Raw genomic sequence first — 22,803 nt, forward strand, 5'->3', positions numbered from 1 at the left:
TTAATCTAGGTAAATCAGATCGTGCCTGCCTGCTTTCCACCTGTAGCTAAGTGTAGGCAGGAGCATTCAAACTGGTGATAGTACTTCTTTGTGCGTCTTTACTCATACTTCTCCACTTGGGGGTAAAAGCACCACGGTATCTTCAGAACTGAGTTTTCACATTCATGTGAGAAAGCTTGTGCTCTTTTTCTCTTCGAAACAAAAAATTATCTTCCTTTTTGCCCTCTCTTATAAGATTTGAATAAAAGCAGAACACATTCAACCTTTTCTGCCTTTTTTGTTGTTTTTTTTTTTTCCTGCCATGAAATCATATCTGACTGTGACATCACAGTGTGTTGCTTAGGGTAGCCTTGTGATGTATGAAGGCGAGGACCTTAATTGGGTTAACAGAGCACATCATGAGCAGTGGCACAGGAGAACTGCCCTCCAACTAGGCAGTTCTCTGCTTTAGGCGGTGAGAAAGGAGCAGAGACCAGCTTGGGAGGAGCTCTTGTTCCCACGGACTGTTTTTGTTGTTGTTGTTGTTGTTGTTGTTGTTTTAACTCTGGGCTTTCTCTTCTTTTAGTATATTACTAACCAATGAAATTATTTTCTAAAAAGAAAACTGTGCTTTGTTTTTTCAAACTGCAAGGGGTGGGGGAGGTGGGAATGTGTCGGCAGGTTTGTTCTATACCATTGATTTGTAACCAACAAAGGAGATGTCTACTTATGAGACACAAATCAATGCAACCAGACTGCGAAAGTGCAAACAGAGATGTGAGAGAATTATTCAATCATTAGTCTTCTATGGAATTTCAAAACATGGAATCTTTTGATTGTCCCAATACAAGAAAGGAAAGAAAGAAAGAAAGAAAGAAAGAAAGAAAGAAAGAAAGAAAGAAAGAAAGAAAAAGAAAGAAAGAAAGTGAGTAACTAGAAGAAAGGAAGGCAGGACAAGACAACTGGTTCTAATTTCGTCAAGGCTTCTCTCTCACGATTATGAAAAGGTCAGGCAAGGTTATGAGATTCCTAAAAGATTAACAATGTTGCAAATGAATTTCAGAACTCATTAACCATGTCCTCAGATGCTGTTGTGGAAAACTGGTAGACCAGTTTATGCCTGAATTTCTGCTTCAGTCTGCAGTAACCTTGGCTGCTGTTAAATCGACACTTTCTCGAAAACAATCTTTATCCAAAAATAATCTGTAACAAGTAGACATAGCACTTACATAGTATTTTTTCATCGTATAAACAGGTTACAAGAATTAACAAACCAATCAGACAAGTAGAAAATGTAGCTCTAAGAAGCTTTGCTGTTTATTTTGCAAAACTTCACCAGTTCAGACCAACTAGGAAACAGACAACTGATCTGCATTAGCTCAAAGTATGAATCATCATGGAGTATTTTTATGTACTTTGAACTGAGATTTCAAACTGTTAACAACTAGAGTTTCTTGAGAACTGACTTCAAAGTAAGAATTGTCACTAGCTTATAAAATATGTGTATTTTAAAGTATTTAAAAAGTTTTTTCCCCTCCTATAGGTTAAACATGGTTCTCCCTTTTCCTTCCCCAACAGTCTTAACACAATTATTTTTCTTAGAAAACTAAAAATCTCTGTTACTTAAAAATCCATTTTCAGAGATAGGGAAAAGGTATATTTCAACACAATCCCTATTTTATCACAGATTGTAAATGATGCTGGATTTACCCTTTGGGGGAAAGGGAGAAAAGATGATCAGATGTTACTTTTCTGAACGTATAAATTATTACAAATACCTTCACAATTTTTAAAGCCTTTACATTATGTCCAATAAGGCCAGAGTCCTGTTCAAAATCTAGGGGGGAAATGGAAACCCAGAGAAATGTTCTAACTTGACTGTATATTTTTGCTTCCACCCCTATGATGAATTTCCAAGACTTACCTTACCCTTAAAAGTGTACTATTTCTTTACTTGTCAAAGTTACATGTTAGTTACATTGCCTACAGAAATCAAGGGAGGGAAGTGGAATGGTCAGAAACCTACAAGTAAAGTAATCAAGAATGGATTACTGAGCAACTTCTTTGAAAACACGAATGCTTGCAATAAAAGAATATAAATGTCACACTCTGTGTTACACAATCACAACTTTGAGGTTGTGATTTTCTGGCAGTTCAGACTTCTGAATTACAACCCTTCACAAAGAAGTGAATAAAGACCCTCAAACATCCAAATGAGTGTCCCAATGTCTCTGACCAAACCCTCCTTTCAAGCAATATTGTGTCTATAGCACTCATTTACCTGATTTTCGAACCCAAAGTGGACTAGAAAATATACCTAGCATAGAGGTTTGGAAGGAGATGGCCCTGAAAAACTGGACAGTGATGCCAGGGAGCTACAGCAGTGGATAATGGCTGCCACTTAGCCTATGGCCCTTAGACTGAGCAGTGAGAGATGAGTCCAAATCTCAAGAAAAACAGGATCAATGGGCACTCACAAGGGTGACCTCGTATCATATGAAAAAATGTAAACAGTATCCGCTTAGTCTGTTTATGAAAACAGGGATATGTAAAAGTTTTGTATTGAAAAAGGTGTAATATATAGTTTATTGCTTAAAGAGACAAGTTTATGTCATTAAAAAAAACCATATATATATGGGACATTTCATTCCCCAGAGTGGTTTTTGTTGTTGTTGTTTTGTTTGATCTTTTATTATTAATTTGGAAAAAATTAGGAAGTCTTGCAGTGACATTAAAAACCTAGAATCTAGCTAACACTACTCAAGAAAAACCCCTTGGAAGGAAGGCTATTTATTCTTGAATATTTGTTCAAGTCTAGATCTTTTAAAATAAAGATGTTCGCTGTCATTGATCTTAGTTATATAACGTATGGTGTCATCTGGAGTAAGGCACCGCTGCGCCTATTTCGCTGGTTTACTTTGTAATACGTCATTATAAGTGACCAAAAACATGGTACAGGAAGTTGTTTGTGTGTTTTTTCATTGCTTATGCAACTTCCAAGCAGAAAATGTTCTTGAGACCAGATGGTAAAGAACAGTCAAGTGCAAGTTCTATTCTCCAGATGTATTGACGTTTCATGTTTTCTTGAAGCCAGTTCAAATACATTTGTAAATGCAAGTCTTAACTTTTAGTAACCCTTTCCCTTCTGCTAGCCCCTGTTTCTGTCAACAAAGAATTGGGCTGGTATATTTAATTACAGGCTCTCGAAAGCCAGCTGTACCATGGAGTGGCAATGCCGCAGCCACATACTTCAGCTGAGTAAAAGTGGATCACGTGCTTTTGCACGTATCTGATCACTGTGCTACAGTGATAGCTATGTGTTTATGTTTATGGTACCAAAGCTCTTTTCAACTTCATCCTTTCCAATAGTGCACTTTGTTAAGACAATTAAAACACACACACACACACACACACACTTACCCAGTGTTTCTACTTGGCATGTGGGTGTGTGTTTTTTTTTTTTTTTAATCTGCTCAGCAATTTGGGAGTTTGCTTGGAACACAGATGAGTTAAGATAAAAAGCTGTTTTTCAAAAAATGTCCCTAGTAAGTAAAAATGAAGATACTATATCTGAATGAATGTGAAAAGTTGTCCCCTTGTATATTTTTAAAGCTTCCCAAACCATCCCCAGTTCTCAGCCAAACGCAGCCTACCCAGATTGTCTTTAGGAAAGTAGCAATTCACAGAGATTTGCAGTGAACCGTGCATCAAACTGCACTTTCTCTTCAGTTCCTGCTCACAGCTCCACCATTTTAGAATATGGTGAGATATGCCAGAGCCCTACCATCTGTTTAATGGGCTAATTATGTTTACCACATGCCTACTTCACAGGAATACCATGAGTGAGGTTGCCAAACATCATACAAATATATATGTTTGTATATATAGATATAAAAATATACACATAAATAAAATCATATACATATATAACAGCATCCAGCATTTCGGAGCTTCATTCTATCTTTTACTATCAGAGTATATCATGGCCCATCACGTAAGCCCAGCTAGGCAATGTCAGAGTTTATCATAATTCGTTGTGTGGCCATCAGACTGAGGGGGTTTGTGGGTAGATGAAATTCAGATTCTATACACATAATCTCTGTCTGCCTGTTTTTGCTGTGCCTCATATTCTCCCTATTAAAATCTTGACATTTTAGCTTCATAATTAGTACAATCAAACTTTATTACACTATATGTTGCTATATCCCATGTCTTAACCTCTTCTTTTAAGAGAGTTCTTGCTTTTCCTTTATTAAGAAAAAGAAAAGAAAAGAAAGGTCAGGCCATTCTAAAACAATCCCTTCTGTATAAGACTCCAACTTTCCTTTACAAGGCCACAACTCTTATTTACAAAGTTACAGCTTTTCTCTTATGTACCATGGCGTCTATATTGGGCTTGTTCTTAAGCCTTTCTTCCTTTTGTGAGGACCCTGCAACTGTTAACAGTCTTTTTCTCTGGTGTTCTCTGAGCACTTGCTAAATATGTGTTGTCAGTAATTCCTGGTTGTCACATAGGCTAGTTTTCACTCGCTAGCCATGAAAATTACCACTGGGCCCCAAGTTGGGTCAACATAAGCTGCTTCGTGGAAATGGGGCCTGAGCTAGGTGGCTCTTGAAAGATAGGAAGAATCTTGGGCAGTAAAGGGAGGCAAGCAGAGGGCATCCTAGGTGACGGGAATTAAACCAGCGAAGAAACAGGAGAGAGATGGAAAAGAGCAAGTCATGAGGAACTGGAGTGCCTAGTCAGGATATGATATAAGCTCCAGGTATTGGGTTTTCTGTGTGGCTCCTTTGTCTACGTAAAGCTAGCTCAGTAAATTCTGGACCTTCCTGGCGTTGAGGATGAAGTGGCCTGAGAAATATTGGGAGAAATAGACACGTCTGTACACAGACTGTAAACCCAATATGTAACATTCTCTTTGAAAAGGAAAAAACAGTAACTACATATGAAACTATCATCAAAGTAACATTTTATTTGGTCTTTTCTAAGATACAGGAGCATTTTAAAAAGCTTTTCTTTTTCCCTGAGTGTTACAGTGTTTTCTTACATTGCTTTCACTGAAGTAAATTATTCAAACAGAGCTGTTTTGTTTTATTTGTTTGTTTTGGTTTTTTGCAGCTTTATGCTTACCAGGGATTTCAACAAGTTGAAAGAGAAAAAATAGCCAGGACGTAAATATAGAAATAACTCAATCAGATAAGCTTGCATGAGAATGAGTGAGGGCTGGGATGAGGATAAGGAAGAATCTTCCTCAGGGCCTGGATGATCATGGTTTTATTCAATGTGTAAATCTGATCGAGAAGAGACATTGATATAGAAGGAAAGGGAGAATTATTCTCCTATTATTTTCCCACATATACTAGGAAAAAATGACATGATTATTTACTATATGACATCTAGAATCCAGAAACCTAAGCCTAATGCAAACCACAGAGACACAGATCAGGAGAAAGCAACATACTCACCAAAATGAGAGGAAGGGGGAATTGCTCTGTCTTCTTTCCTTACGTTAAAATCAGCAAATGTTAAATTGGAAAGAATCTTAAAGACCATCTCATCCAACACTCCCATTGTACATATGAGGAAAGTAAGGCTCAAGAGAAACTTCATGAGTTGTAGGATCATTAACCTTACAGTTGCAGTTATTAACAAACATGGCCAGGGGACCCGGATCCTCCAATTTATAGTCAGATGCCTTCCAGCCAAACCATTCTGTCATCTCTAAAGTTTCTCTGAAATCAGTTTAGAGAACACTAACTTTGCCTTATTCCACCAGTGTTGTTTTAATGTCTCTTAATTGTCAAGCTTCTCAAATTGCTTTGGATTTAAGTTTCCTTTATAATAATTAATTACTGGATTCTTATAAATGATGCTAAAAATTAAGGTGGGTTCTCAGAAGTATTCTGAGTATTCTACAAATAAGGAGAAGCTCACTAGATAAACATATATGCCTCTTTTTCCTAAGAATCATATCATTCCTGTAAAAATAGCGTGATCATATTATCAGACTTTTCGAAGTTTCTGGAGCTCCAGACATTTGTTGGAATGCGTAAATAGATCAGACCAGATCTGCTCATTTACCCCCTCAGAGCTGTCCCTGAGATGTTCTCAAACTGCTGTGCCTTTATAAGGAAGTCATTCCACTGACATCAGTATCACCAGCTCCTACATCATCAGCATTGCCAGTCACTACATACTGATTGCCTATCGGGTTCAAAAAAGGCTGGACTTGATACTGATATTTTGTTCAGTGTTAGAGGAGAAAGAACATGATGAGAGCCTGGCATAGCCCAGCTCCCTTCTGTGAATAAACAGTACATCACTGACAAGAGGCATTCAATAAATGCTTAATGAAAGGGGAGGGGGCACCTGGGTGGCACAATCGGTTAAGCATCCAGCTCTTGATTTCGGCTTAGGTCATCTCATGGTTTGTGAGATCAAGCCCCACACTGGGCTTCATGCTGACAGCATGGACAGCACCCGCCATTTCTCTTTATTTTTTTTTTCCAATATATGAATTTTATTGTCAAATTGGTTTCCATACAACACCCAGTGCTCATCCCAAGAGGTGCCCTCCTCAATACCCATCCCCCACCCTCCCCTCCCTCCCACCCCCCATCAACCCCGCCATTTCTCTTTAAAAAAAAAATCTCTAGATTATTTGGAAATATGAACTCTAAGCTTTTGATATAATGTCATGTGGTTTCTTGCACCACATGTGGTTATTATGATCTAGCTGTCAGCAACAATCCAGAAATGCTCATATTATTGCAATGCAAATAATATTAATAATCCACTTGCACATTTGAAATGTGTCTGGCCCACCAAGTCCTTGCTGAGGTACCAACCACACTACTGTTGAAGGAACTGACTAACATAGTACCCTGAAATTTCAGGTAAGTGTAATCCCCTCACAAACGCAGAGAGCCTAATTTGAGGCTGAGAGGAGGAGAGGCAACCTGCCTGCTCTTCCAGAAGCAGGAATCATTCAGCAATATCATCACAGTAGTTAGAAGGGAAAGACTTTGATGAAGAAAACAGTGGCGTCTTGTGGCTATTCATATTAAACATTTAGTCGACCATTGTACCAACTCTAAGATCTATCTACTTTGCAAAGTGAATGAAATAAGCAGAAGATTCTAGCCCCGTCAGCCACATCCTACCACTGTGGTCCTGTTGTTAGGCGGGGTGATTTAGTGGTGACAATCCCTACCGTTATGCGTTTGTGTATTTGTGAGAAAAACCTAGAACTCATTTCATCCAGAAGCCACATCCATATGGCCAGTAGCAAAGACCATCAGAGAACAGCAGTGGAGTTTTATTATGCACTCCAGCCAGATTTGCAAGTGGGGTTAATGAAACATTAGTAATTCTCCTTCTTCCTCTCTCTTCTCTTCTTTTTTATTCTTTTATTCTTTCTCTTCTTAAAACTATTTTTGCTTATGGATTTGGAAAGCATTCTAAAAGGAAAAGAGGCACAGTAAATCCTATTGTGAGGGAACACACACCACTTTGACATATAACCATATCCATACGCCGCTTTCTATCACTAAACAACTGATGAGCAGCAGACTAGCCCAGGTGCTGGTCTTCCAAATGGGTGTTTCCAAGGACAGTCTTTGGTTTCAACTAGCCTAGTCCACTGTTTCATGTTACTGAATAACCAAAAGAGAGAAGAAAGTTTTCCTTCTATAGGCCTAGCCCAAATGAGTGGCAGAATGTAGCCTCCATCTGTAATTTTCCATAAAGTCGTCCCCCAGTCCACTTTACACCATATTCAGAGCTGTGGGGCTCTTGGGAATGCACTCTCAAAAAGTAATGCCTGCAGTGATTGTTCTTAGGTTGGCCATGATGCGGCAGTAAGGAAATGGAGACATGCAAGTTGCAAATTTATATTATTTTTCCCTCGTACACTTTTTAACTTGCCATCTGGAGCCTAATGTTTTCCTCCAAATGGGTGGTTTAAAGACAACTTACCTTTATAATTTTTGAGTCATTTTTCAGCCTGTCCTGTTATTTGCTTTTTGGTAATCACCTTAACGGGTGGCTGAGTGGGGATCATGTACGAAAAGACCTCATCGTGTCTTACAAGGCAAAGATTAGGCTCATGGGAAAAATACAAGTCTTCAGATGCTTGTTCTGAAGATACAACCCGTCAGAGAGACGGGTTCTCTCTCCCAAAGAGAGTGGCTCAGATTACAGTGCCTGACACTGTATCATGGGCATAATGGGACACTGCAGCCGTGTTTTCAGTTGCTTTTCTCTCTCTGGAATTTTATGCAATGACGGTAGCCAAGAACCTTTGGAATCTCTCTCTCTCTCTCTCTCTGGTTGAGCAGAAAGGATAGGAGGAAAAGTCCTTTGAAAATCAAAGCTCGCTGGTGGTGGAGCAGCCAGCCCAGTGAGACTTCTAACCCTCCTCCTACCACGTATACCTGCCTTCCGTCTTTGGGGTTTGGGCTTTTACACACAGCCATAGAATGTTAGAGAAGGTGTCTGTCTGTCGTGTTTGGAGTTTCTTGCTATTTCGAATTCTTTGAAGAAGAATGCTTGTTTCCTTCAGTTTATGAAACAAACTCAGTTAAACATACCAGTCAGCAAGCCCGTGATGCACGATTACTCAATATATTGTAAAATTAAAAAAAAATCAATTGTACTGTCCCCTTTCTCCCTCTGCTCCTCCCTGTCTGTCTCCCTTTACTGTGAGGCACTGGGAGTAGTGTGTGTGTGTGTGTGTGTGTGTGTGTGTGTGTATGTGTGTGTCTGGGAGGAAGACAGACTCCCTACCTGTAAATGGCTTGCTATTATTAGACGTTCAGTTACCAGGGGTTATGTAAGACAATTGAAGCTCTGTTTTTTAACAGAGACATGATTCATGCTGCTTGTAGTAACAGTAACCACCTCCAAACGAGACAGAAACCAGACGCAGACAAAGGCTGGAGAAATCAATGCCGACTCAGTACAGCCATTCTGCTGATACCCTCTGCCTTTCAATCAGAGCAGCACTTAGGTTATCAGGATAGGAGGCCCCTGCTCATTCTGGGTCTTTTCTGTCTCCTGGGGCTGTCAGGTAAAATCATGCAGGCTGCAGAGTCGTGCAAGAGAAAACTGGGCCTCGGGAGCAGTGCCGTCTGACCTTCCTCCCCAGCTCCCTGGACGTACTGTCCCCAGGGTCTCCCCAGTGTTTCAGAAACACCTGGAAGAACAGGGATTGTCACCTGCACTGTGGCTCAGAATCCTCTGTCGCTTCTACTCAGAGAGGTTGGAACTTGGAGGTTTGGCTCACCCACTCAAGGAACTTGGCTCAAGTGATGCTCTGTGACAGACTGGGAGAGGAGGGGATAGTGTGGGATTTGACTGATTTATTACAGCTTCTCCCAAAACCTGAATGGAAATGGACTGGGCTGTCAGCTCCCACACACACAGGGGACCCATTCCTAATTCTTCTAGTGCTCATTGTTTGAGACTACAATGATTCAGTGCTTCACAATGCAAACTACTTTCGCATACTCAGCTTACCTCAGCCCACAACTTTATAAGATAGGAAAAACACACATTTTGTAATCAATACTCTTTTACAGGTGAGAGGCTTTATAGCTGGAAGGTAATTATGCCATTCATTGATTCCTTGCACTTGAGTTTATAATGTTCAGAAAAGTTAGCGACTTGGCTGTGGTCGCCTGGCTAATTCTTACCAGATCCAGAAGATGCACCAGATCTTCTGATTCTCCACCTAGTTCTCTGATTCTCAGACTCACTACAAAGCTTGTTGGCAGCCATGGTATTTTTAGGGGAAAAAATGAGGGAGGGTTCTTCTGAAAACCTTGGTTTTAAGACTAAGCTTTACTGCTCATTATCTAGGAAACTTAAACCTCTCTTCTCCACCTCAGTCTTCTCATCTAGGTAACTCATCATGGGGAGAACTCATTTTTAGAGAGTGTCCATGAAAGTACCACATAACCTTTAATGTGTCTAGATCAATGTAATGCATTGCCAGTAGGTCCCCTGTCTCTTGCCACAGGTGACATCCAGGAGAAGGATGCAGAGATCTCAGACTTCACCCAGAACATAAAAGTAAACTACCTATTTTACTACAAAAAGAAGGAACTAAGATATTTTACTGTAAAGACAGCCCATGGCTCTCAGAAAACAGCATCCTTGACCCAATGGCCTATCACACATCCAAAAGTCAGGCCACCGTTCATTTTCACTCTCAAATGTGTAAATTGTCCAGAAAGACAACGCTAAAGGAGCATGGCAGAAAAATATTTAAGCCGTTTCGCTTTACCAACCCAATAATCTCCCACAATGAAAATTCCAGTTTTAAAAGCACTTATTTATTAATTACTAATAATAATAAATACTGTAATTCTTTCTCATGACTTTTAACTAAGGACCATAGAATTTTTACCATTATCCTACTATTTTCACACATTACATAATACAATCTATACCTATTTTAAAGTAAACATAAGTAAACATTTTCATTTATAAATAGTTTTTTTAACTAAGTCTTTGTTTGTATAACACTTTGCATCCAGGAAGGTAGCAAAATACTTCACAGACTGTACTTTAAATAAAACGCATGTCCTCTTCTGCTAAAAGATGAATATCATTTGTTTCTGCTTTAGTTAGTTTTAAGGGAAAAAACTATACTCTTTCCCCTCATAATACTACTCCCTGACTAGACATCAAGACACCAAATTTCTAGTCCTAGCCTCACTACAAACTCAGTATTAGAGAACGCATTAAGTCCCAACTTCAGATAACAGCTAATCTGGAAAACGCAAAGCCTTTTAATACCTGGCGATTGCCTGAGACTTACAATTGCTGTTGCTCTTAAATGATGTGTCAGTAAAAGAACTTTATGAGAAAGATGGAATTCATTGTTTGGGGGTTGCATCTTGCGCTATGGTAGTAAAGCTGCCTTGACTTCTCCAATGTAACGTGTCTTCACAATGACCCAAAGAGAAAGAGAGTTGGAATATGAGTGAAAGGAAGAGTACTGTCAGTCCTTTGACATTCTGCAGGTGGTCGCTACATACTCTAGGTATCAGGCGCGTTGTAAGCAGTGAATGTTCACACACGACTGCCCCTGACTTCCCTGTAGAGGAAAACAGCCTTTTCTTTTTTATCAGGTTACCATGATTTCATGATCATGAATGTTAATCTCATCGTTGGTAGAGAGGCATCTGTTCTAGTGGTACCTTTTATAGGTCCTTGGATGTTCCTGGAGTATTTTACCCTTCTCCCCATTTGTTGTCAACTAATGCAAATTCCTGTTTTCACCCAAGAGCACAGATGCCTTTGTTCACCTTGGTCTAGTCTTTGTCTCCTCAAAGCATGTGTGTTACCATTCGAAGAGGTGATGATGGTTAATGGTGGGTGGTATTTCTTCCCAACAAGGTGGTGGTACATTCCACCTGGTTCTGTAGCATACTAAACTCTCCCAATCGCTACAGAAATCAAATTTGGATCTACCATGTCCCAATGTTATCCATATGTATCTATGGCAACTTTTAATATTATTATAACCCCATACTATGCACAAAGGGCTGCACTGTGTGCTAGAGTTTCTGTAATGTACAAAACAAGATCCATGCCCTAGAGAATAGACACTCTCCCCAATGATACAGAAAACAGGCATTAGACTCTATGCATTTATTTTAGTGCTCAGGGAGTGGCAGAACTCAATATGGGCCAAGACAGTTTCACAAGGAAAAGTTTCATAAGGGATACATCATTTTGCATGGGCCTTGAAGAAGGGGAAAGGCTTAGATGAGAAAAAGTGATAAAGGCACTAAACAGCCAAAATACTGTGTTCAGGGGCTCAGAAACACAAATGTGCTCAGTCTTTCTGACACCCTGTAAGTTAACTGGGCTAGACCAAATGGAGTATTGACAGAAAGGAAATCTGAGAGGGCCTATTTGGTATAGATTCAGTAAACTTACATGTCCAAGCTAAAGAATCTGGAACCAGGGATATCAATTAACCCATCTTTTCTCTAAGTATACTCTGAGGTTGATAAGTGTTCCCTCTAAAAAGGACAGGGGAATGGTTTGCAATCTAATAACTCTGGGCAATGGCGGGGGGTGTCTTCAGCACCTTTACTATCCTTATGTGCATTATAAGTTTGCAAGAGAAACATATTGCCTACAGTGTTTCCTATATTTCTATAACCAAAGAATTTTCTTTGGGGTGCATTTTTGAGTTCTAGTGTTCCATAAAACTCATTTTGAGATATACCACCTGGAAACATCTTGAAGGGCAGGAGTTGGAGGCAGGGCAAAACACTATCTTGTGATGATTAATCTGGTACTATTATGAATGGATATGTCATCGACTACAGAGAAGAAGATATCATTGATGGGACCAAAGGGAAGGAGAAAGATCAGAAGAAAAGAGGATAACCTCCAGCATATGGAGAGAGTGTGGGAAGAGGCATAGATATATCTTGAAGAGCAAAATGATGAAAATCCAGAGATATCAGAGAATAAGATAAGAGCCAATGAGCTTACCACACTGGATGGTCTAGATCATCTTACCAATGTAGGAGGCAAGGTCATCAACTGAAGAAGAGAATGGAGCATGAACTCGGTGAAGTAGGACGTATTAAGAAAAACTACTGGAGGGGCGCCTGGGTGGCTCAGTCGGTTAAGTGTCCGACTTTGGCTCAGGTCATGATCTCACGGTCCGTGAGTTCGAGCCCCACGTCAGGCTCTGTGCTGACAGCTCAGAGCCTGGAGCCTGCTTCAGATTCTGTGTCTCCCTCTCTCTCTGACCCTCCCCCATTCATGCTCTGTCTCAAAAATAAATAAACATTAAAAAAAATTAAAAAAAAGAAAAACTACTGGAGATTTGTATTTAGAAGCAACGCTGAGCAGGAGTGAGGGTCCAGATGACATGCATGTGTCAGGTTTTGTACTGAGGGCGGGAGAGAATGATACGTGGTGATGGATTCATGGTTGAAGAACACAAGAAAAGACCCTGTATACAGAGGGTCGGGGATCAAGGAAATCTGAAAGGTTATTGAGAACAATGTTGAAATGGTTGATCATAGAGTAAGGCCAGGCTGGACATAGACATCCAGTGAAGTCAGCCGGGGCCTACAAATGGCCAGGTGAAAAGAGTTGATTCCTTAGGCATTAAGGAAGGGGGTTCTCAAGCTGGGGTTGGAGCATTTGATGTCAAATGTGAAGCCTTAAAGAGTACATTGGAACGAAGATGAGGGGTATAAAGTCACTGGAGAAGGTGGTGGTAAAAATCCATGGGGAAAAATGGTAATGAGTTTTGTACTAAAGTATCGATCGAAATAGAGGGAAAATATAAATCAAATGTGGAAGGTTTGGGCGAAGGTTAAAAACAGGTTCAAGAAAGCAGCAGAGAACCATGATGCAGAATCTAGTATAAAGCTATGGCAAGCACCCCAATGAACAGGAGTGGGATGCAGGCAGGAGATCACAAGCTAGGTGTAGATGAAGATTCAGAGCACTATGATTAAAACCTGGCCTTAAAGCCCAGCTTTGCTACCCTTTCTGGCTTTATGACCTATGGTATATATTTTTCACCTTTCCTAAATGTCAGTTTTCTCATCTATAAAATCAGAATATAATCTCTACCCCCAAAGTGATTATAAGAAATGAAACTAAACAATGTATGAAAAGTGCCAAGCACAATACCTGCCACACAGCATTTAGTTAACAGCATCCAGGTTACAATGGAGGTGATGGAAGCAAGAAAAGTGGAGTGATGTTCACTCTGGAGACAGTGACAGTGTGTTCTCCAGGGTAATGTCATTTTGATATTCTTGGTGCCTATTTTCTCCATTTAGCCACAACCTGTAATGACTAGTCCAGAAAACATACTCAGTACAAGAAGCAAGGTATAGATAACTCCGCTATAACACAAATATGCTGCACCATAGATCGTGTCTGTGTTGGAGTCCTCATTACATAGTTTCAAATGACCTTTCTGCCAGGACCTGTGGCAGACTTTCTGCTCAAAAAGATTCCAGAGTCAAGTGACTTAGAGAAGGAGTTCTCATCACCAGTCATTCATTAAAACCAGAAAAATTATTACCATCTGTATACGTATGTATACATATGTATATATCCATATATGATACGTATGTATTGAGATACATATCTGTCACCTGATCGCAAAGATCTCTTATTTTGAAAACAAGAATCAACTGTACCTGATAGCTCCATGTCTCCTGGGACATGCAAGTGTTATTAACAGAGTTTGTGAATTGTCAAAGAGGAATCCAGAGGTCTCTATGGAGAAAATTAACATAGATTTTATGTGACAAACAGCAGGACCTTCTATTTGCAGGGCCATCCCAGGGGTCTTCAAGCTATCAGAGGTATTTCTTCTGGACATGGGTTAACTAGTGGCTAATTAAAGAGCTAAAATATTTTAAAGTAAAATATTTCTTACAACATTGGAAAGCTGAAGATGATGGGGTTCCTGACTTGTTTGCCTGGCCATGATGCCTTCGGTGCCTTATTCTTTGGTTTTTCTCACCACTTTCCAGAGGGGTGGGATTAGTGATGTAGACTTGGGAATTCATTTCAGGTGATTAGTTAAATAGTTAAAAGTCAAATAGATTTCTTTAACAGGTTTAATGGTTTAACAGGTTGATGAGCAACTTAATTCCCACATCCTTCTTCTCAGGGGACTATTAGAGTTTTAAAGGCCCTTAAAAATCATAGAATCCACGTTTTCTGGAAAATGGAAAATGCTGAGCCTCCTACAGGTTAAATGACTCATCCAAGGTCATCCAGCTGGTTCTATCATTTCACTTTCCCTTTTCATCCTCTTGCTCTCTTTAACTCTCCCTCCTTTTTTCTCTCACCAATATTTTGTGTCCTACAACCACCTCTCTGCCAATTATTTCTTGGATTTATCCCACCTTTGTAAAATTTCCTAGCCTCAAATTATGAGACAGTGGGTCTTTGCCAATTAGGAAACCCTCACCACTAATTCCTCACTACATTTGGGGCAAAGAAAGGAGGGAAGTGGAACAATTTTAAATTTACTGTGATCTTTGAGACAGCTTTATCTACACCTGGGAATTGCTGTTAGACAATTAAGGTTAGTAAAGCTCATTGAATTTCTCAGAGGAAAGGTGTTATTTGAATTATTACCAGATAATTATTGTTAAAAATAACAATAATGTAAAAAATAGGAACTTTACATGTTAGAGGCATTATCATTTTAATTTCCAATGGGGTTAGTGGAGCCCTGGGGGATCGAGGAACAATTTTTTTTTTTCATAATGTGCTCTACGCCAGAAACTCCTTGAATTCTGTCTAATGCCTGATGACCTGACAAACTGGCCCAGAATCAGAAGCCGGTCATGCCGTGTGTGCTGTTAGCCAAGTTATTCAGCTTGAACTGCTCCTTCGAAAACAGTAGGAAGGCGAGAGTCAGACATAAGACCTGTGGTACCCAGACCAGTGTCATCGGCATTACCTGGGAGTTTTCTAGAAATGCAGAATCACAGACTCAGTCCCAGACATGCTGAATCAGAAATCCTGAATGATTCATTTGTTCATTAGCGTTTGAGAAGGCCGATATAAGATGTTCTCATCTTCAAATAGAAAGGAGCTAGGAGGAAGCTCCATTTATTGATAGTTTCTGAAAGAGTTCCTTCACCTGAGGTCTGTGCTCCCGGTTTTTGTGTTTCCAGTGGCTCTGAATCATCATGGAAATAGCATAAGCCTCTTTCTTGTGCTGAGGTCACAGTGGGAACTAGAAATGTGTCCATGTTGTGTTGGAACAGTTGTATAATTAAAAAATAATAATAATAACCCAGATTTAAAGTCAGAGGGATCGGGCTCATATCTGACCTTGAATTCTGACCTCACTATCCATGGCTTTCTAATCTTGGAGTGGTTACTTGAGCTCTCTTAGTCTCACTTTTCCTCATCTGTCAAATGGGCATGCTAATACCTTCAGCACAACATTGCTGTGGGGATTAAGTGAGGATGTATTTATGTGTAAAAATTCCCCATGCCATCCCTAACAAAAATGTAAACATCTAACAAATGGTAGCTATTATTGTTACTGTTATCTTTTTTGTAAGCTTTGGTCACAAAGGCCCCGTCTGTCATTTTAGAATGCTTTGGCTTGATTTCCAAAGAATGGGAGGAGCCACAGTGAAATGAGACCTCCACAGAAAATTCCATGCAGTGATCTGCGGCAGTGTGTTACATAACGGCTCTTCTCTCCAAGGGCTTGCAAGACAGAGCTACAGAGACATCAACAACAATAAAACAGACTGGAGTGGAAATGACCCACTGTCTCCCCTGCCTCTGACACCATCAAGAACTTTGCCAGCTGGGTTCCAAGAGCAGATTCGTTATTACAGTGATGATGTAAGAGGCAGAGAGAACAGCTAGATTTCCAGATTCTGGGAAGCATGCATAGCCCCAGTAGCCTCTCAAGATGATCTTTTGCTAACTAATTTGGGTGTAAATTTTAAAAAATAAAACATAAAATTTAAAAAAAGATGATCTTTTGACTTAAAATATGAGTATATTGGATATGGAAAGCCGTTGCATAGAATAAATATGAAACCTCATGAAGGCATTTTCACGGAGTGTTTTTTTTTTTTCAATGCTTTATTTATTTTTGAGAGAGACAAAGTGCAAGCAGGGAAGGGGCAGAGAGAGAGGAGAGAGGAAGACAGAATCCGAAGCAGGCTCAGGCTCCGAGCTGTCAGCACAGAGCCCAATGCGGGTCTCGAACCCACGGACCATGAGATCATGACCTGAGCCAAAGTCTGACGCTTAACCGACTGAGCCACCCAGGTGCCCCTCGTGGAGTCTTTTTTAGAGCCTAACCACCCTGTAAGCAACAACATATACCACACTGTGCAGTAGTTCTGACTAATAGCCCCTTAGGTGTGTGGTGAGGCATGCAGGGAAGTAAGAAGGGGGATTAGGTGACAGGCTGCCAAAAAATGAAAGGAAGATTACAGCAGTGGGATGTGAGGCTAAGAAAGGGGAGTTTGAGTAAAGAACAGAAAGATTCCGTCTCCATTTAATTATAAAATGCACAACTTAAATCAAATGTTAGGCATATTTAAAATGTACACTTATCTAATTACACAATGAATTTGTATGCTTTCAGGTGATTTTTCATTGCAATGTACTAGACATATCAGTGAGTGATATCCTTTATCATTTTAATGTAGTTGCCAGGGGGAGAAAAGAGAAGGAAGCTATATCTGGTGAAGTGTTGATAACCTGTCTGGCCATAAGATGGTTTAGTAAGAACTATAGAGAGCTCTTGAGCCCAATTTGCTGTTTATGTGGCTACTGGGGTGTTGCTATTGAATGGATGTCTCGATTCATAGCATGGCTCCACCATACTGGCCAAAAAGAATATGATTAATAGTACCAAGGTTTTCCTCCAGTGAGTAACAATGAGTAAGTACTCACCTGAGAGAGGCAGATGAGGTCTTATAGCACTGTAGGCTACCATTTAAGAGCCCAGATTTCCTGCCAAGTGAACACTACAGAGATTCCTGGAAAAGCCTGTTTTTTTTTCACCTAGGTGAACACTGTCATCCCCATGTGTTTACTAGGTGGAGATTTTCATCTTTGGGTGAGAGGAAAGGATTCTGGTTGAGGATGAGGATAGAAAGGAGATTAAGCAATTACTGTTTCTCCTATCATGAGAGGAAAGAAAGTTAGAACAGACCTGGGAGCACTCACCTATGCATTTCCACAAGTGTCGTGACACAAGGAGAGAAAAATAAGTGACAGTGTAAACAAACTTATAGGATAAATCCCACACAAAACTAGGTGGAAAAAGTACTGATGTGGGTTGCATTATAGCAGGAATGCCAACAGCCTCTGGTTCCACAAGGTGAGAATTTAACCATAGAATTACTATGGCACGTTTTCACCAAGAACTTTAGCTGAGCCCACTGCTTTTCTAAAGCATGAGGAATTTCTTCATCCTGGTTTTCACCCTGAGTTTATCACCCCAGTGGTGTTTGCAATATTTTCATAATTGTCTCTGTGGATCATGTTAGAAAGGTTTGCTTCCTTGTTCTTTGAAATCCACCTCTTTTTTTTTAACGTCATTTATCTATAAAAGGGTATTTATTATTTCAGTTTATTGAAGTGAACAAGTGAAACAAAATTCTTTGTATCTTGGAACCCAGTATATGCTTGCTGGCTGTGTACCCCATTAGCCCCTCACTCTCTCTGATCTGGTCACTGTCAACGGTCTTCTGGGCCTATTGGTGCCGAGCAAGCAGGGATAGATATTTAAAGATTCGTAACCTTTTCTATCAGTTATTGCTGCTCAACCAGGAACAGGGATGTGGCCTTGAGCAAGTAAGTTCCCTTAATCTCATCTGAAAAATGAGAGGTGATGAACTTTCATGTCTTTCCAATTCAGTCTCCATTCCATGAATCTAAGCAAGAATTTTGATTCCTTTTAACTTTGGTTCAGCAGACACCAGCCGAGCGCAAGTCTGTGTGCAAGGCATTGCACACTACAGGGGCACACCAAGTAAAAACTGTCTCTACTTCCTAGGAGCTTATAGAGAAGGAGCCAAATTACATAAATAACAATCCGAGTCCGTAGAACGTGCAAAGGGAGTAGTGCAGAAAGTGCTTGAGGACTCAGGGCACTTTCCTTTGGGAAAGGCTTCATAAATGAGGTGGAATTTGGATGCAAAAGAACGGAACTTTGCTGCTGTGTAGGAGTAAAGGAGTAGAAATTAGACTGGGGCTATCTTGTAGAGGCCTTGAATACCAAACTGAGAAGTTTGAATTTAATCCACTAGGCAAAGAGCAAAGGAATAATATGTTTAGAACGGTACTGGAGGAAAATTAATGTGGTATTGGTGTGAAGGACTGGCTAGAGGTAAAAAGGACCTGGAGGAAGCAAAGCCATAGGGAGGCCCTGGCATGAGCCCAGGCTCAGGTGATAAAGGGACAAATAGGTGTTGGGATAGAAAGTAGGTGTTGATTTAGGAAGCACAGCCTCAGCACAAACCACATCTCTTGGCAGCTGATTGGATGTGAGAAGCAAAAGAAAAGGAGGCGTTGAAGATGACTCCTCCATGGTAGGACCAAGTAACTGGGTGAAGAGGGTACCGATCGATGGCAGGAAATGGGAATATAGTTTGAGGGAAGGCGATGAATTCTGTTTTAAACTTTCTGAATTAGATGTGCCTGTGCTGTATTTGATGGAGGTGTGAGGTTAGTGGCCCTACCTTATTCATCTTTTCCCGGTGCCTGATAGATGCTAAGCAAACACGCATGAATGAATAGATGAATGAATGAATGAATGAATGAATGAATGAACGAATGAACAAATGAGCAAATGAACCAATAACCAGAGGCTATTAAGAATGTGGATCTGGAGCTCTGTAGACAAGCAAGAACTAAAGATAGTCATGTGGGTGTTCGCTATGGAGAAGTAATTGTTGAGTTCATGGAGGGTGGGTGTAGGCAAAGCCTGAGAAGAGAATCTTAAGGAATAGGTACATTTAGGGAACAGGAGAAAGAAGACAAGCCAGCAAAGGAGGTAGAGGAGAGAACTGAGAGGTGGGAGGAAAGTCAGGATAATGCAGTGTTCCAGTGAGAAGGGAGGACAGTTTCGGGAATAAGGTGGTTGTCAGGGCTCCGTGTGGCCAAAGGGGCAAGACCTGGGGAAGGACCTCTGGTGTGAGGCTGGAGACAATCAGAGGTCAGTCCTGTAGCCCCTAAGGCTGAGAGCCACAGGTTAGAGGACACAGGAGACAGTGGAGGTTCCATATTATAGGGCAGAGTCACAGTAAGAGCTCAGACCTTGGCCAGGCCAGTGGTGGTTTTAGAACAGGTAAGAACTAGGCACCAAAGCAGGAGGGGCTACAGTGGAGTCAAGGACACCAGAAGAAGAGCTGGCTTGGCAAGGTTGAAGGACACCCCACCCTCCCCCATCTTCCAAGCAGGCTTGTATCTCCTCACCACAAAATCAACTCCATCTGCACAGACAGGGTGTGGTGGAAGATCCCAGACCACTCCGGCCATCAGGTGGGCACCCTGAGAATGGACCCTGGGTGACATCCTCTTTTCTTCCTCTGCCTCCCCTGTCGTGCTGCTCTCTGGTGCAAACGTGCAGGCCCAGACTCTTACCTGAGTCCCATCAACGTGAATGATCTGTCTCCATCAACGTGAATGTCTCCATCAACGTGAATGATCACCATCACCTATCATTTAACAGCCTGTCTTTCTTTTTTGTCTGCTCTAGATGCAGCCGCTCTCTGTTCCCTGCCCCAATGAACATCTGCACTAGGCCCAAGCCTTGGAGTGATTTACCTGAAGAGTGACACCATTGATTTGGAAACTACTGTGAGTACACCCTGCCTCCAACGAAAGGCTTCTTAGTTCGCCCAGTTTAAAAAGCAAACAAACAAACAAAACTCACACAGTTGTAACTTTCATGCAGATGAAAGTTTAGATGGCTTCGTGTCTGGAACACAGTGAGGTCACCAGACTCAGTCGTGGGGTGCCTGCCACGCCCGCCCTGAGCAGCATCGCGTCCTCCTCACCAGAGGGCTGTGCTGAGCCAGACCCGGGCAGACCTTGCAGGGCCCGGTGCTCTTCTGCCTGGTCGTCTGCACCCCCACCCGAAGCGATGGTGGCTCCCGCGCCCCCTCTTTGCCTCTCGTCACCTTCTGTTGACTCTCACCGCAGCTTGTCATTTCATGCCACCCTGCTCAGATCCATGAGCCAGCTCTGTCGTCTGCATCTGCCTGTTGTCCGAGTTGCATGCCGGCACTGGGCTGTTGCTTCCTTGCTCCTTTAGGAGGCCAGCGCTCTCCCTGTGGACTCTGGGCTCCTCAGCCACGTCTCGCAGCCATTGCTTCCAGCTCAGCCTTGCCCTCTGGATGCATGGCTGTGTGAGTGTGATTTAGTTTCCTCTGTGTCAGCCATTGATGTAGGAGAAGTACAGCCCTTACAAGGCAAGGTGCGGAAATAAGTTGGGGTGGGAGATATGATGCCTCCAGGAAAACACTTAGTTTGGTATCAAGTATTCATTAACCGATGCTAAAAGTAACAGATGAATATATGCTTTTTTTTTCCTGGAAAAGCCAGAAATTTAAATTATTTAGAGGCTATGCCTGCAAAATAGCTTAATTATACATTTTAGGACAAAACCTCGTTCTAGTTGTGTTTTTGAGCTTTCCTGTATGGTATGAGGCAGGTAATGGGATGGTGTTTTACAGACATCTCTGTTACTGGAAAACACTAACCCTGGGAGACTAACATCCCTCTTAGGCTTTCAGGTAGGATTTTCACATTCCTATTTTCTACGTCTTTAGCTATTCTGGCATAAATCATACCCAAAAGGATAAAGCTGGTGTTTTTGTTTTGTTTTGTTTTGTTTTTTGCATTGCTTTTCACCTTTAATGCTTTCAGTCACCTGGATGGTGATTGGTGGTAGTGGCTGTGTAGGTGACAGGCAGGCTTGCCTGGACAGCACAGACATGGGGACCATCAGAGTGATCTGCAGTACTCCTGGGGACCAAAGATATGACGAAGAGCAAAAATAGTTTCTTCAGGGGCTGCTGGTAGCTCAGTTGGTGGAGCATCTGACTCTTGACCTCAGCACAGGTTCTGATCTGAGGGTTGTGAGTCCCCGCTGTGCTGGGCATGAAGCCTACTTAAAAAAAAAAAAAAAATCTTTATATCCAGGCAAGGAACTTACTTGTATGAACACCTTCATTCATCCTTAAGTTTTAGTGCAAGGAGTGCCTTAGAAATTCCCACATCTGGATGGTCTTCTGGGTTTTTCTGCATCCCAGCATAACTATGCTGGTGCCAGTGGCACAGCTGTGCTAGGGTATAGCTGGGATTCCCAGGTTCTGTATCCTTTGGGAGAAGGAAGAGTCTTTACCACTCCTACCTTCCTGCAGAGAACTGTGATCCAGACCCGGAAATCAGGACTTACAGTGTCCTGAAAAACACAGGGAGGTCCACAAGTGAGCATCCGTTTCTGCCCTAGGAAGCATTTTACCTGTGTGGCAACACCTGCTTTCATGCTTTACAGGTCCTACCAGGGACATATTGGGCTGTAACTTTTGCAGGCTCTGCTTTTCAGAAACTCGGCTCTCTCATATATAAAGAAGAAACAGCAATAAAACTTACATACTTGCTAGGTACCAAACCACTAAGGTGAATAAAGTATAAAAATGTGGACTAATTACAAAAATATGCCCTTCAGTGGGTTGACAGTACCCTGGGCCAGTCTCAAGGCTTGGGGGTGAGTACGGAGGGCACAAGTGTTAGATTTGAAAACCTGCCCACTCCCATACCACCTGCACAGCCACGCTCAGCAGCCCTGCCTACTTATCTGGATTGTTATGATAATTAAGTGAGATAATATGTGTATAATGTCTGACACATCGGAAGTGAATATATTTACTTGACCAGCTAAAATTCACTGGGCATTTACTATGTTGCAGACACAGCTCTAAGGACTAGAGATGTGGCAGCAAACAAACCAAAAATCCCCACTCTCACGGAGCCCGCGTTCAGCAAGGTATTGATTTGTCCAGCCCCCTAACTGCAGTTCTGACTAGACTAAATGCCACACCTTCCTGGCCCCTTCCATTTAAGTTTAAAGCTGAGAGTAACAGCTTTCCCCCGCTGCTAGCCTGGTGGTGCTTCACCATCCCTCGAATGCCCCTTTACTTCCTCTGCACCTCAGTATACAGTCCTTATAGTAAACCCTCTCCGGCTAAAACCTTTGAGTGTGCCAGCTGTTTCTTGCCAGGATCCTGACTGACACAGCGAGGGAGAAATAT

At 41.4% G+C, this 22,803-nt stretch overlaps 1 protein-coding gene across 50 annotated transcripts in view; it reads left to right on the top strand.

The window, feature by feature from the left end:
- Positions 1-22,803, top strand: part of ZBTB20 (zinc finger and BTB domain containing 20) — a 777,866-nt gene that overhangs the window by 694,762 nt on the left and 60,301 nt on the right. For all 50 annotated transcript variants that reach the window (XM_058732431.1, XM_058732419.1, XM_058732421.1 and 47 more), the window contains one exon: positions 20,244-20,344. The gene's annotated coding sequence lies outside the window, so the exon portion shown is untranslated. The remainder of the gene's footprint in view (positions 1-20,243; positions 20,345-22,803) is intronic.

This window comes from Neofelis nebulosa, chromosome 5 (assembly GCF_028018385.1).
Source record: "Neofelis nebulosa isolate mNeoNeb1 chromosome 5, mNeoNeb1.pri, whole genome shotgun sequence".
NCBI classification, from domain to species: Eukaryota; Metazoa; Chordata; class Mammalia; order Carnivora; family Felidae; genus Neofelis; species Neofelis nebulosa.